Raw genomic sequence first — 12,328 nt, forward strand, 5'->3', positions numbered from 1 at the left:
AGAGAAGGGATGGGAAAGCTAGGTGCCATCTTTTCCAGAAGCTGCTATTTGGGTTGGGCTTGCCTGTTCTTATCAGAGTGGCAGGGGGTTGCCAGGTCTCCCTCTGAATGCCCTAATGTCAAGGCATGAGGAAAGCAGAAAGAAAAGCTTTTCATACAGAAGCTTCACTGATAGATTTTTGGGTCAGAATCTGTTAATGATAGATTAATTACGGAATGATCAGTTACCCTTCTGGAGCAGGAGCAGCATCTATGACTCTGAACAAGATTAAACCTTATGTATTTCCTGCCTAAAGCTTAAGCCATCCAGACAGTACACAGAACACACTGGGAAGTCTGGAAGGATAACAAGCCAGAGATACCTTTAAAACAATGTGTTAATATTATTGTCATCTTGCTTCTTTTAAGTGCTATAATACAGGACACTTCAGAAGGATCTGAAGGGCTGTACTTTGATGGCAATGAGCAGCAACATAAAAATAGAATTGGATAGCTATAAAAGATAGTGATAACAAGAACACAGTGACTTTAGTGAAATTAGTTCTCCTCTACTTTTGAGCTCAGACTGTCGTCTGCTAACTGGCAAATAATTTATATTTCACAGTCTATTGACTTATGGGTACTATCACTGCTTTCATTAATATTGTAGGTGGACATATGAAGAAAATGGACTGGAAAAGCACAGATTTTAATTTTCACCATAAACATAAAAAATTAGCTAACCAGACAAAACAATAATTCAGAAAAAAATCAAGTGAATTAAGAAAGGTATACTTTTATTTTAAAATACATGCTTGAAAAATTTGTCTGCAGAAGAAGTCTCATTTAATCATCCTGTTTAACTCAGTCGTGTTTCTGCTGAGTGTGCCCTTGTCAAAATGCCAATACTCTGCCATGTTTTATTAAGCCTGCTACTGCCGATTCTTCCGCTGTGAGCGCTGGATGGAGCTAGTGCCAGACAGGCTATGTTTATGGTATTTCTGCTATGTCTGTGGCGTTTCTGGCAAAGAATTACCTGATGAGTAAATATTTTTTGTGGTATAGACAAGATGCAGCAAAGCTGCTGATTATTTTGTGAAAAGATGTACTGTTTGTAGTAAATTGGATATGTAACAGCAACTACTTGGGCCTCATGCACAGTAGTGACAGAGCTGGGGGACTGATATTTATGCTTTGCTATAACCCTGTGTCCTGGTTTCAGCTGGGTTAGAGTTAGTTTTCTTCTTGGTAGCCGGTATGGGGCTGTGTTTTGGGTTTAGGATGAGAACAATGTCGATGATGCACTGATGCTTTGGTTCTTGCTAAGTAGCGCTAAGCTGTTGCTAAATAGGTGCTAAGCGGCGCTCACACTGGTCAAGGACTTTTCAGCTTCCCCTGCTCTGCCAGGGGCACAAGAAGCTGGGAGGGGGCACAGCCGGGGGGGGGGGGGGTGCTGACCCAGACTGGCCCAAGGGCTATTCCATACCATGTGACGTCATGCTCAGTATATAAGCTGGGGGAGGAAGAAGGAAAGGGGGGACATTGGGTATGATGGCGTTTGTCTTCCCAAGTAACCGTTATGGATGATGGACCCTGCTTTCCTGGGGATGGCTGAACACCTGCCTGCCCATGGGAAGCAGTGAATGAATTCCTTGTTTTGCTTTGTTTGCGTGCACGGTTTTTGCTTTGCCTATTTAACTGTTCTAATTTATTTTACTTCAATTATTAAACTGTTCTTATCTCAACCCACGAGTTTTCTCCGTTTTACCCTTCTGATTCTCTCCCCCGTCCCACTGGTGGGGAGTGAGCGAGCAGCTGCATGGTGCTTAGTTGCCGGCTGGGGTTAAACCACAACACCCTGGCAAATCAAAAAGCATAAAAGAGAAACTCCGAAGAGTTCACCTGAGCACCATCTGCCTACAGCACTTTTACTTAGCTCATTCTGGAACAGACAGGGTGCTTGGAGAAACTCGCGTGAAAACAGAGACTTCTTGATTTGGTATCCTGCCTCCTCTGTGACCCCTTAAACACCTGGCAGGACTAGCACTAACAACTGCTGCAAGCCCAAACTCCCACATGAAGCAGGGACACTCACTCTTCCAGCACGCAGTGCAGGACTACTCTTTTGGCTGTGTTTGTGCCATCAGAAGTGCAGGCTGCCACAAAAGCAGCAGTTGCACCATCACATTTCCCCCAGCTCCATGTTTCCACCGCCTGTCTTGTGCCAATATTAGGCTGTGTGTAACTGCTCAGGAAAGTGTCCTGGCAAAAATTCCAGCTGTTCAAGGAGTTAATCAATGGGACCCCCTGGGAAACCGCCCTCAGGGGCAAGGGAGCAGAACAGAGCTGGCAGATCTTTACGAACACTCCCCATAGAGTGCAAGAGCTCTCGATCCCCAGGTGTAAGAAATCCGAAAAGGAAGGCAAGAGACCAGCATGTATGAGTTGAGACCTGCTGGTCAAACTAAAGGGCAAGAAGGAAACACACAGGCAGTGGAAGCAGGGACAGGTATCCTGGGAAGAGTGTAGAGATGCTGCCCTGTTGTGTAGGGATGGGGTGAGGAAGGTCAAGGCTCAGCTGTAGCTGAACTTGGCAAGGGATGCAAAGAATAAGAAGGGCTTCTACAGGTATGTGAGCTAGAAAAGGAACGTCAAAGAAAGTGTACACCCCCTGATGAACATGACTGGCAAACTGGTAACAACAGATGAGAAGAGAGCTGAAGTACTCAACCACTTTTTGCCTCAGTCTTTACTGGTGACCTCTCTTCCACACCTCTTGAATGGATGGAGTGCAAGGCAGGGACTGGGGAAGCAAAGTCCCTCCCACTGTAAGAGAAGATCAGGTTCAAGACCACCTGAGGAACCTGAACATACCTAAGTCTATGGCACCAGACAAGATGCATCCCAGAGTCCTGAGGGAATTGGCTGATGTAGTTGCCATATCTCCATGATATTTGAAAAGTCACGGCAGTCAGGTGAAGTCCCTGGTGACTGGAAAAAGGGAAACATTGCACCCATTTTTAAAAAGGGTAGAAAGGAGGATCTTGGGAACCACCAACCTGTCAGTCTCACCTCTGTGCCTGGGAAGATCATGGAACAGGTCCTCCTAGAAGATATGCTAAGGCACATGGAGGACAGGGAGGACATTTGAGATGCCCAGCATGGCTTCACCAAGGCCAAGTCCTGCCTAACCAACCTAGTGGCCGTCTATGATGGAGTGACTACGTTAGTGGACAAGGGAAGAGTTTTTGACAAGGTCTCCCACAACATCCTTCTCTTTAAATTGGATAGATATGGATTTCATGGATGGACTGTTTGGTGAATAAGGAATTGGCTGGATGGTTGCATCCAGAGGGTAGTGGTCAATGGCTCAATGTCTGGATGGAGATCAGTGATGAGTGGTGTCCCTCAGGGGTCTGTATTGGGACCAGTACTGTTTAATATCTTCGTCAATGACATAGACAGTGGGATCGAGTGCACCCTCAGCAAGTTTCCTCAGCTGACATCAAGCTGAGTGGTGTGGTTGACAGGCCCGAGGGATGGTATGCCACCCAGAGGGACCTGGACAGGCGGGAAAGGTGGGCCCATGTGAACATCATGAAGTTCAACAAGGCCAAGTACAGGGTCCTGCACCTGGGTTGGGGCAACCCCTGGTATCAACACAGGCTGGGGGATGAAGGGATTAAGAGCAACCATGATGAGAAGGACTTGGGGGTACTGGTGGATGAAAAGCTGGACATGAGCCGGCAATGTGCGCTTGCAGCCCAGAAAGCCAACCGTATCCTGGGCTGCATCAAAAGAAGCGTGGCCAGCAGGTCGAGGGAGGTGATTCTGCCCCTCTACTCTGCTCTGGTGAGACCCCACCTGCAGTACTGCGTCCAGCTCTGGGGTCCTCAGCACAGGAAGGACATGGACCTGTTGGAGCGGGTCCAGAGGAGGGCCACAAAAATGATCAGAGGGATGGAACACCTCTGCTGTGAGGACAGGCTGAGAGAGTTGGGGTTGTTCAGTCTGGAGAAGAGAAGGCTGCGGGGAGACCTTATTGCAGCCTTTCAATACTCAAAGGGAGCTTATAAGAAAGATGGGGTCAGACTTTTTAGTAAGGCCCATAGCAATAGGATAAGGGGTAATGGTTTTAAACTAAAAGAGGGTAGATTCAGACTAGATATAAGGAAGAATTTTTTTATGGTGGGGGTGGTGAAACACTGGAACAGGTTACTTAGAGAAGTGCGAGATGCCCCATCCCTGGAAACATTCAAGGACAGGCTGGATGGGGCTCTGAGCAACCTGATCTAGTTGAAGATGTCCCTGTTTATTGCAGGTGGGTTTGGACTAGATGTCCTTTAAAGGAACCTTCCAACCCAACCCATCCCATTCTGTGATCCTGTGATTCTACGAAAACCACCAGTTTTGGCTGAGCTGGTGGTCAGCTGATCCATCCCTGGATCTGACTATGGTAACACAAAGGCAAGCTCTGACACAAGGAAGGAGGGAGGACTATCCAGTCAGCAATGACAGGAAGGGCAGTATTACCATTTCCAGTTTCAGACTGATTCATCTTGGCTTAAAACGCTTGTGGAACTATACCTTGAATGATTTTTTTTTGTAGTAGTAGATTAGGGAAGATACTGTTTGAAAGGGCCAGAGATGGAAATAGTCTTTTCACAAACAATGCCACACATATGGCAGCACTTCTGACATCCTGGCTGTAAGTACAAAAATAACTCTTCCTTTTCACCTTGTAGTTTTTGGTTGTTCTGCTAAACATGCTTACAAACCTGTCAATAAATACATCCGTGGAGTGCAGGGCACCCTACAGCAGCACGCAAAGAAGCATATTGTGTAATACTAGTGTTGGTGGAAAAAAAACACATAAACATACCACCTGGGATTGCAGGGCTACATTTTTCTCTGAATTTTATGGGAATATCTGGAATAATTCCACTGACTGAAAAGAAAGTGCCTCAGAATCATGTCAGTGTCATCAGGGCATCAATGCAGCTCTGAATCATAAAATATAGAAAGGTAGAGTTATACTCATCACACAAACCTCAATATGTAATTGCCTGAACATGTTTAACGTTGAAATCTTCTGTCACCCAGACCCTAATAGCTTTTGCAAATTCTGCTTCCTAGGGGGAAAAAAGAGGAGGAAAAAAAAAAAAAGAAGAAAAAAACCCCAACCAACCAAATAGAGTTTAATGATTAGGTTCATGTATTAAACACTCATCTCTTTACTTAGTAGATTGCCTGGACAAGCACTAGAAATTCCATTCAGAAAGACAGTTTTCTATAGAGATCAGAAAAAGCCCCACATTTAGATGGTTACTTTTAAGCAGCTCCAAATATTGGATGAAAATGTTATCAGAAGTCAATCATCCTATAAAGCCAATGGAAGTTTTTACACTGAGAATAATGGAGAATAAGCCAAGAAAACCTTACTGTCTTTTCTTACGCTGCAGGTGAACTCCATCCTCATGGAGGCAATTACCAGCTTCACCATTTTTATACACTAAGCCCCACTGACTGACACCACTTCCAGCCCCAATGCTATCCACTTGCTACTATGGCTGATTGTCTCTGGATCTAAATTAAATCAGTATTTTAACAGTTATCAGAACAGCACATGTAAATAATATCCTATTTTTCTTCATTCAAGTGTAATTATTACTTTCTATTCTCATAAACAAAATATTTATAAAAAATGACTTCTGAGAAAAAGGTCAAAGTTTTCACAGGATGCGACTTATAAAAAAAAGGACTTCTGGAGAATGAGCAAAGCAGATGGCCATATCCTGCTGTCTTTTACCCCTGTCCTCAGAGGGAAATTTCAGTGCTATCAATAGTTTCCAAATTTATGTAGGAATCTGCTGGGAATCCGACTGGTTTGCAATATATTTTTGGGTATTTCTGAGCACAAAAGGTACTCTCTGCTCCGTAAGAGGACACTACATTGGTTAAACAGAAAAACATATCAAAATGGCATATACTGGTATCTCTGACAAACAGATTTGTTCCTTTGACAATTCCTGATAGCTGTGAGAGAAGCAAATGTACTCAAACCATGTGAATCATTTCTTCCTATTTGGCAGGGTCCTCCTTGCGCATCACTTCTCACTGCTCATTGGCACGATATGAATGCTTGACCTGCCCACCGTTCTATAACTGGGTAGCCATGGAGAGATGAAATATACTTGGGTTTGCCACTTAGATTTTTTATTAGAACACGAGTATCAGAGTACATATTGAATAAACAAGTCCTGCACACATTCTTAGGCCCTCTACGACCTGGCACAGATTTGCACAGCAAAAAGACTAAATATGCTTTTTTTGGGCCCTATCTCTCCTCTTTAGAGATATAATTTAAGGTTATGTTAATGACTAATGCTCAATAGTGAGAAAAAGAGCTAGGTCCACACCTCCCACAAGTTTAAAAAAAAAAAATGCATTTCGGGAACCTTGTTCCTTCAAGTGAATTACACCATGCTCAAACCTCCAGATTTAACACTGAAATCTCACCACACTTTTAGGTGTGGTGTTTGGGTTTTTTTTAACTTAACTTTGACAAGCACAAGGCACAGTGAAATATCAGGCAAACTAAAATGCATAGATTTAGAAATCAAAACAAAATATTGCAAATAAATTGTGCCAGGTCCTGCACTTGGGTCACAACAACCCCAGGCAATACTACAGGCTTGGGGAAGAGTGGCTGGAGAGCTGCCCGGTGGAAAAGGACCTGAGGGTGCTGGTTGACAGCCACCTGAACACGAGCCAGCAGTGTGCCCAGGTGGCCAAGAAGGCCAATAGCATCCTGGCTTGCATCAGGAATAGCGTGGCCAGCAGCACCAGGGAGGTGATAGTGCCCCTGTACTCAACACTGGGGAGGCCGCACCTTGAATCCTGTGTTCAGTTTTGGGCCCCTCACTACAAGAAAGACATTGAGATGCTGAAGCGTGTCCAAAGAAGGGCAACGAAGCTCATGAAGGGTCTAGAGAACAAGACTTCTGAGGAGCAGCTGAGGGAACTGGGATTGTTCAGCCTGGAGAAAAGGAAGCTCAGGAGACACCTTATCACTCTCTACAGCTACCTGAAAGGAGGTTGTAGTGAGGTGGGGGTCGGTCTCTTCTGCCAAGTAGAAGCAATAGGACAAGAGGAAATGGTCTCAGGTTGTGCCAGGGGGTTTAGATGGGATATTAGGAAAAATTACTTCACTGAAAGGGCAGTCAGGCACTGGAACGGGCTGCCCAAGGAACTGGTTGAGTCCTTATCCCTGGAGGTATTTAAAAGACGTGGGGATGTGGTGCTTGGGGACATGGTTTAGTGGTGGACTTGGCAGTGCTAGGTTGACAGTTGGACTTGATCTTAAAGGTCTTTTCCAACCTAAACAATTGTATGATTCTATGCACACAGATCAATGCTGATAAGTTGGGAGCAGACTTGGCTGCATCACCAACTAACCATTACCTGACAAAATGCTTTGCACTGAGATTCAGTCAGAAATCTCTAAGGCCTCTGAATCAGAAGGCTCTTACATGACTGAAGGAGAAGTATAGCTGCTGGATTCTTTGCCTCTTTCTCTCTGTCTGACAGGCACCTTCTTTCCAGGGGAAAAAAAAATCCCACCTTGTGGTTTAATGCCTCTGTGGCATCAACTTTATTGCTTTTCAAAAGGTTTTGTTTTTTTCTTCCCCCTGCCCTTTCTAGAGGTCATGTTGCTGTAGCTGCACTGATCGTCAGGTTTCATGACAGGATCTGTACCTGCCCCAGCTAAGCTTGGAGTGCAGCACTAAACAGGCTCTGCAATCACCAAGCCAAGCCAGGCATCTGAAGGTGGTCACCAGCTACTGCTAAAAAAGACACTCTACCCCCTCACACTGAGAAATGGAAGGAGGAATTATTTTTCTTTGAAACAGTGTTATTTACACCAGAGAAACTTATTCTGTGACCTGATGCTGCCACATCACTAGAAGACACTTTCAAGTGTCCTTATCATTGTTCCCCTTTTAAGGAGGACCTGCTCTACCTGTAGCAGTACTTTATTCCTCGTTAGCCTTTCTTTTCTGAGATGGGAGTAATGGAAAGTGATGCATATCAGAGAAGGTACTTACCCCTCTTTAAGGGAAAATCAGATTTATGATGATTTATGCTGAGGTAAAGAAATCAAAACCTATTTGGAAGGGATTATGTTGCCTTGCATACAGCAGCCTGTGTTCCTTAAAAGTAAAAAAGGCTGATAAGTGACCTGTCCCAGCAAAATATATTAAAAATAGATCTCGAGTTATATCTTAACTACAAAGAACTACACCTTTTGCAAGTGGGGATGGAGTACATGTTTGCATATATTGAGAACACTTTAACAGACATGAGGTGTTCTATGAAGCAATTCTGAAGATATCCAAGCTACCTCCTGAGAGAAGGGGAACAAGGGTCTGGATCTGTAGTTCAGAGCCCAGTCTAACAGACTGCTAGTTTCATGTGAAGTCTACAGAGCTAGGAAGCATGATGGCATGGTGCTTGCACACTTCCCATTTTCACCAGTGGAACTCCCAAAGCAACAACAAAGCAAATCAGTGAACACCAAGTTAAGGAACACAGGAAGTTTTGGTCTTCCCATTCCCTTTGTATGTGTCAAGGATCCAGCTTGCTGCTGAAGGTAGGAAGTTGAACCAGGAGCAAGCTCTACTCTTATTACAACTTTTATTTCATGGCATCAGAGCACTTTGCAAACACTATTGAATTCAGGTTCACAATACTTCTGTCAAATGCTAAATATTCTTATATTCCACGTAGGAAAACTCATGAAGAGAGCTATTACACAGAGACAGGCAAGAAATCCACAACAAAACTGGAAATAGAAAGCAAGGCTTTAACCAACAGATTGCATATGACTTACTTTGCAGAAGATGTTTTGTACTGGGCATAACTGGTAGGATTTTGGTAGCAGAGGGCTACAGGGGTGACTTGTTGTGGTGGGAGGCCATGAACTGCCCTGTGCCAGTCACAGCTACTTCCAGCTGCCCCTGAAACCGCTGCGAATAACCCACCATGTACCAAAACTTCAACCAGTCAGAGAAGCACATGGTGCTCACAGATATTTTAAAAAGCAGCAGCCGCTAAGAGGAGAGGACTCATGGCTGGTGGCACTGTTGGGGATGTGGCTGGAGACATACTCTTGGAAGGAAGTGCCCTGTGACAAAGCAGGCACACCCCTGAAGGGACTGTGGGTCATGGGCAACCCACACCAGAGCAGGGACACCGCGGAGGGACTGTGTCCCATGGTAAACCCATGCTGGAGTGGAGGAAAAAAAGTAGCAGTACACACATCCCCGGTCTCCTGCATTGCCCCTCACCTCACCAAAGGGATTAAGAGTAGCTGAGTGTAACGGGCAGCAAACCCAAGGTGAGCTGAGACCCAGAAATGGGGAAGTTTTTTACTGAATTAGAGCCTGTGGAAGAAAGGTTTTTCTTCACCAAGTGTTTTGTTTAATTGTCTTTTTTTCCTCGATAGCCAGATCTGTAATCAAAAGTTTTGTTAACTGGCAATAAATTAAGTAAAATTCCCCAAACCAAGACTGTTTTGCTCATGATGTGCTTATAAAGTACTCTGGCATATTTCTTAAGTCCTGCATACTATGAAATCCATTGTTAGAGAAAAGGGATCACAGGAAGGAAGTAGAGGGGCATTACTCGCCATAGCCGGACTGCCATTTAAACAGTAAGTTACTGTGCTGAGGCAGTTGCATTAAGATTCTCACTAAAAAACACGTTTAGATAAAGTGTTTAAAGCACCCTATACAAGCAGTTACCTACACAGGGTGAGGGTGCGATGGAGGTAATAGGCACCACTCCACTAGACAGTTTTGGCCATGGGAACAGGCTCAGAAGTGAATTAAGGTGAACTACTGCCAGTGGAAAATAAAGCCGGTCACACAGGGAGCCAGCACAGAGCAGATGCCACATCTTAAAATGCAAACCTTAGTCTATTTCCTGATAGCCTCCCTGTGGAGGCACCCCTTAAAGGTCTTCTGAGGGCTCTCACAGTGCAGACTGCCTTGTCTGCCTGTTAGCTGCAGGGAAGGGCAGATATGCTTCCAGACTTCTTTTCCCCCAAATTCACCAATTGGACATGCGGCTTTTTCCTCAGGACCACCTGCGGGGTCACTGACTGTGCCAGCTTCCTTTTTTGTCCCCACATAAAACAGCCCTACGGAAGTCTCAGGGATCTGTCAAATTAACATAGTGATGGGGACAGGAAAAAGATATGCAGCTTTTTAAACTATAGTCCCGTCTTTGATTGCATAAAGGGCAAGCTATGTAACTCTCGAATGGGAGGGGGAACCCTGTTTGACTCATTTGCTTAATTTGATTTTATAGCTGCTGCACTGAGTTGCAAAAGGCTGATAAAATCTATTTTAAACAAAGAGCATAAGTCCTGCAAGCTAATATTGCTATTCATCTACTGCCTGCTTCCCCAATTATTCTCCCTTCTTGAAGTTATGTTGATAAATCAGTTGCCTTCCTGTTTATTAAAGCATGTGGCAGTCTGTTTATTTAATCAGCTCTTGGCCTATTTTCTAATTAAGGGAGATAATGTGGGCTCATTTCCTGCCATGGTGAACCTGACAGGGCACGGGTTGTCCTCAACCACTGCATTAAAAGTCAAGATTATTTGTAATATCTCCTTTTGTTTGGCAACTCATTCCCTTCTCACTGCCCAGCTGAAGATGAAAATACAGACATATGTTTTTTTCTGCAATTCCACACTGCTGACACCCATCTAAGTCAAGGACAGGAAGATGGAAGCAGGTGGAGCTTTATCCGTTTGCTGACATGGTGCCTCCCCTGTGCAGGTGAAACATTTTTCTGGGAGACCCTGCATCCCAGCAAAGTTAATAATACTGAATCATATGATGATCTTAAGGATAATTTTGTGAAGGGAGGGAATGCTGGAATGCAAGGCGAAAGCACACACCAGTTGGAGCACATTCCTAACTTGCTCTGCTGCTGGACTTGGGCCGCCTCCTGCGCCACTCTGGCCCCAATCCTTCACCTGTCTGCTTAGTGAAGGACTATCGCTAACCACCAACTGCAGCATTAAATCATTTTTATGCTCTCTGTATTCCAAAGCAAGCAAGGATCTTGTAATAGCCTTAGGATTGCCTGTCCTCCTACCTCTGAGATATCCTGCCTTGTATCTTGCTTGTGACAGATCCTCAGCATTTAACACCTACAGCTAACCTAGGATCACTACTCTGGCAGGGAAGTTTCTTTTGCAGGGCCTCCTCCTATCCCTTAGGACACATTTAGAGGGCATATTAAGTTATCCTATCTAGAAAGAAACCAAAGTTACATTGCAAGTTATTAATACATGCCATACACAGCGTCTTTCAGCGGGCCTTGTGAACTGCTGAAAACAAGACCATCCATTTTGTCTCACTTTACAGGCTCTCCTTCAATCAACATAAGCATATACATGTACTACACCTGCAACAGCTCCAATTCCTGCAGAAACACAGGCAAACATCACTTTGCCACACTTTCAGAAGTGTTTCATACCAACTATGCTATACACCTCCTTGCAATGTGCTTTTATGTGGAACAACTGAAAACTTGACGTGGTCCTGGGCAGCCCTCTCTGGGTGACACTGCTTTGAGCAGGGATTTGGACTACATGATATCCATAGGTGCCAGGCAACCTCAGCCGTTCTGTGATTCTGTGGAAAAAAAAAAACCCAGTGGTCCTAGCACTTCATCAATAAGCTGTATGACACAGCTGTATGAAAATTTCCAAACTTTGACCCATGGAGAAAAGTTGCCCTGATCCCTTTTAAAGTTGGCTAAAAGCCCACAGTGAGGGTCTGTGCATAAACTGCATTCAGAATTGAGCCTTACTTTTAGTTCTCTGCTTACACTTTTATTTTATTTGCATTTGCAAGCAACAGCAAAAGCGTTCCCATTTCTAGAGCCTTACTTTTGGAAACAATTAATCTAATTTTGATCTATTTCAGTCCAAAAGGAAGTGTCTGGTTTTGTTACACGGCTAATTGTCTGAACCTCTGTCTCACCTCATCTGTCTCACTTAGATCCAGAGTGTGTTCCAGATCTTACACACTCAATACCTTCACAAACACCTACTTAAAGATTAAAAAAAAAAAAAACAAACCAACAATTCACCTTTATATAGACAACTGTTCCCTTCACATGCATTCAAGTGTCTGCCACGAGTACCATGCTGCTACTGACCAATGAAAAAAGACAGAATAAAATTATATATAAAATATGTAGTACAGGAAGAAGCAGAAGACAAATTAACTTCTATTTTTGAATGGCAGTATTTCCCACCTTGTTTT

The 12,328-nt window shown here is 44.2% G+C and overlaps 1 protein-coding gene across 3 annotated transcripts in view; it reads right to left on the reverse strand.

Moving 5' to 3' along the window:
- Positions 1 to 12,328, reverse strand: part of MOB3B (MOB kinase activator 3B) — a 108,699-nt gene that overhangs the window by 15,627 nt on the left and 80,744 nt on the right. The window lies entirely within an intron of this gene.

Source organism: Nipponia nippon, unplaced genomic scaffold, assembly GCF_047370975.1.
Source record: "Nipponia nippon isolate SJK-2023a ecotype South Korea unplaced genomic scaffold, ASM4737097v1 scaffold_8, whole genome shotgun sequence".
Classification (NCBI taxonomy): domain Eukaryota; kingdom Metazoa; phylum Chordata; class Aves; order Pelecaniformes; family Threskiornithidae; genus Nipponia; species Nipponia nippon.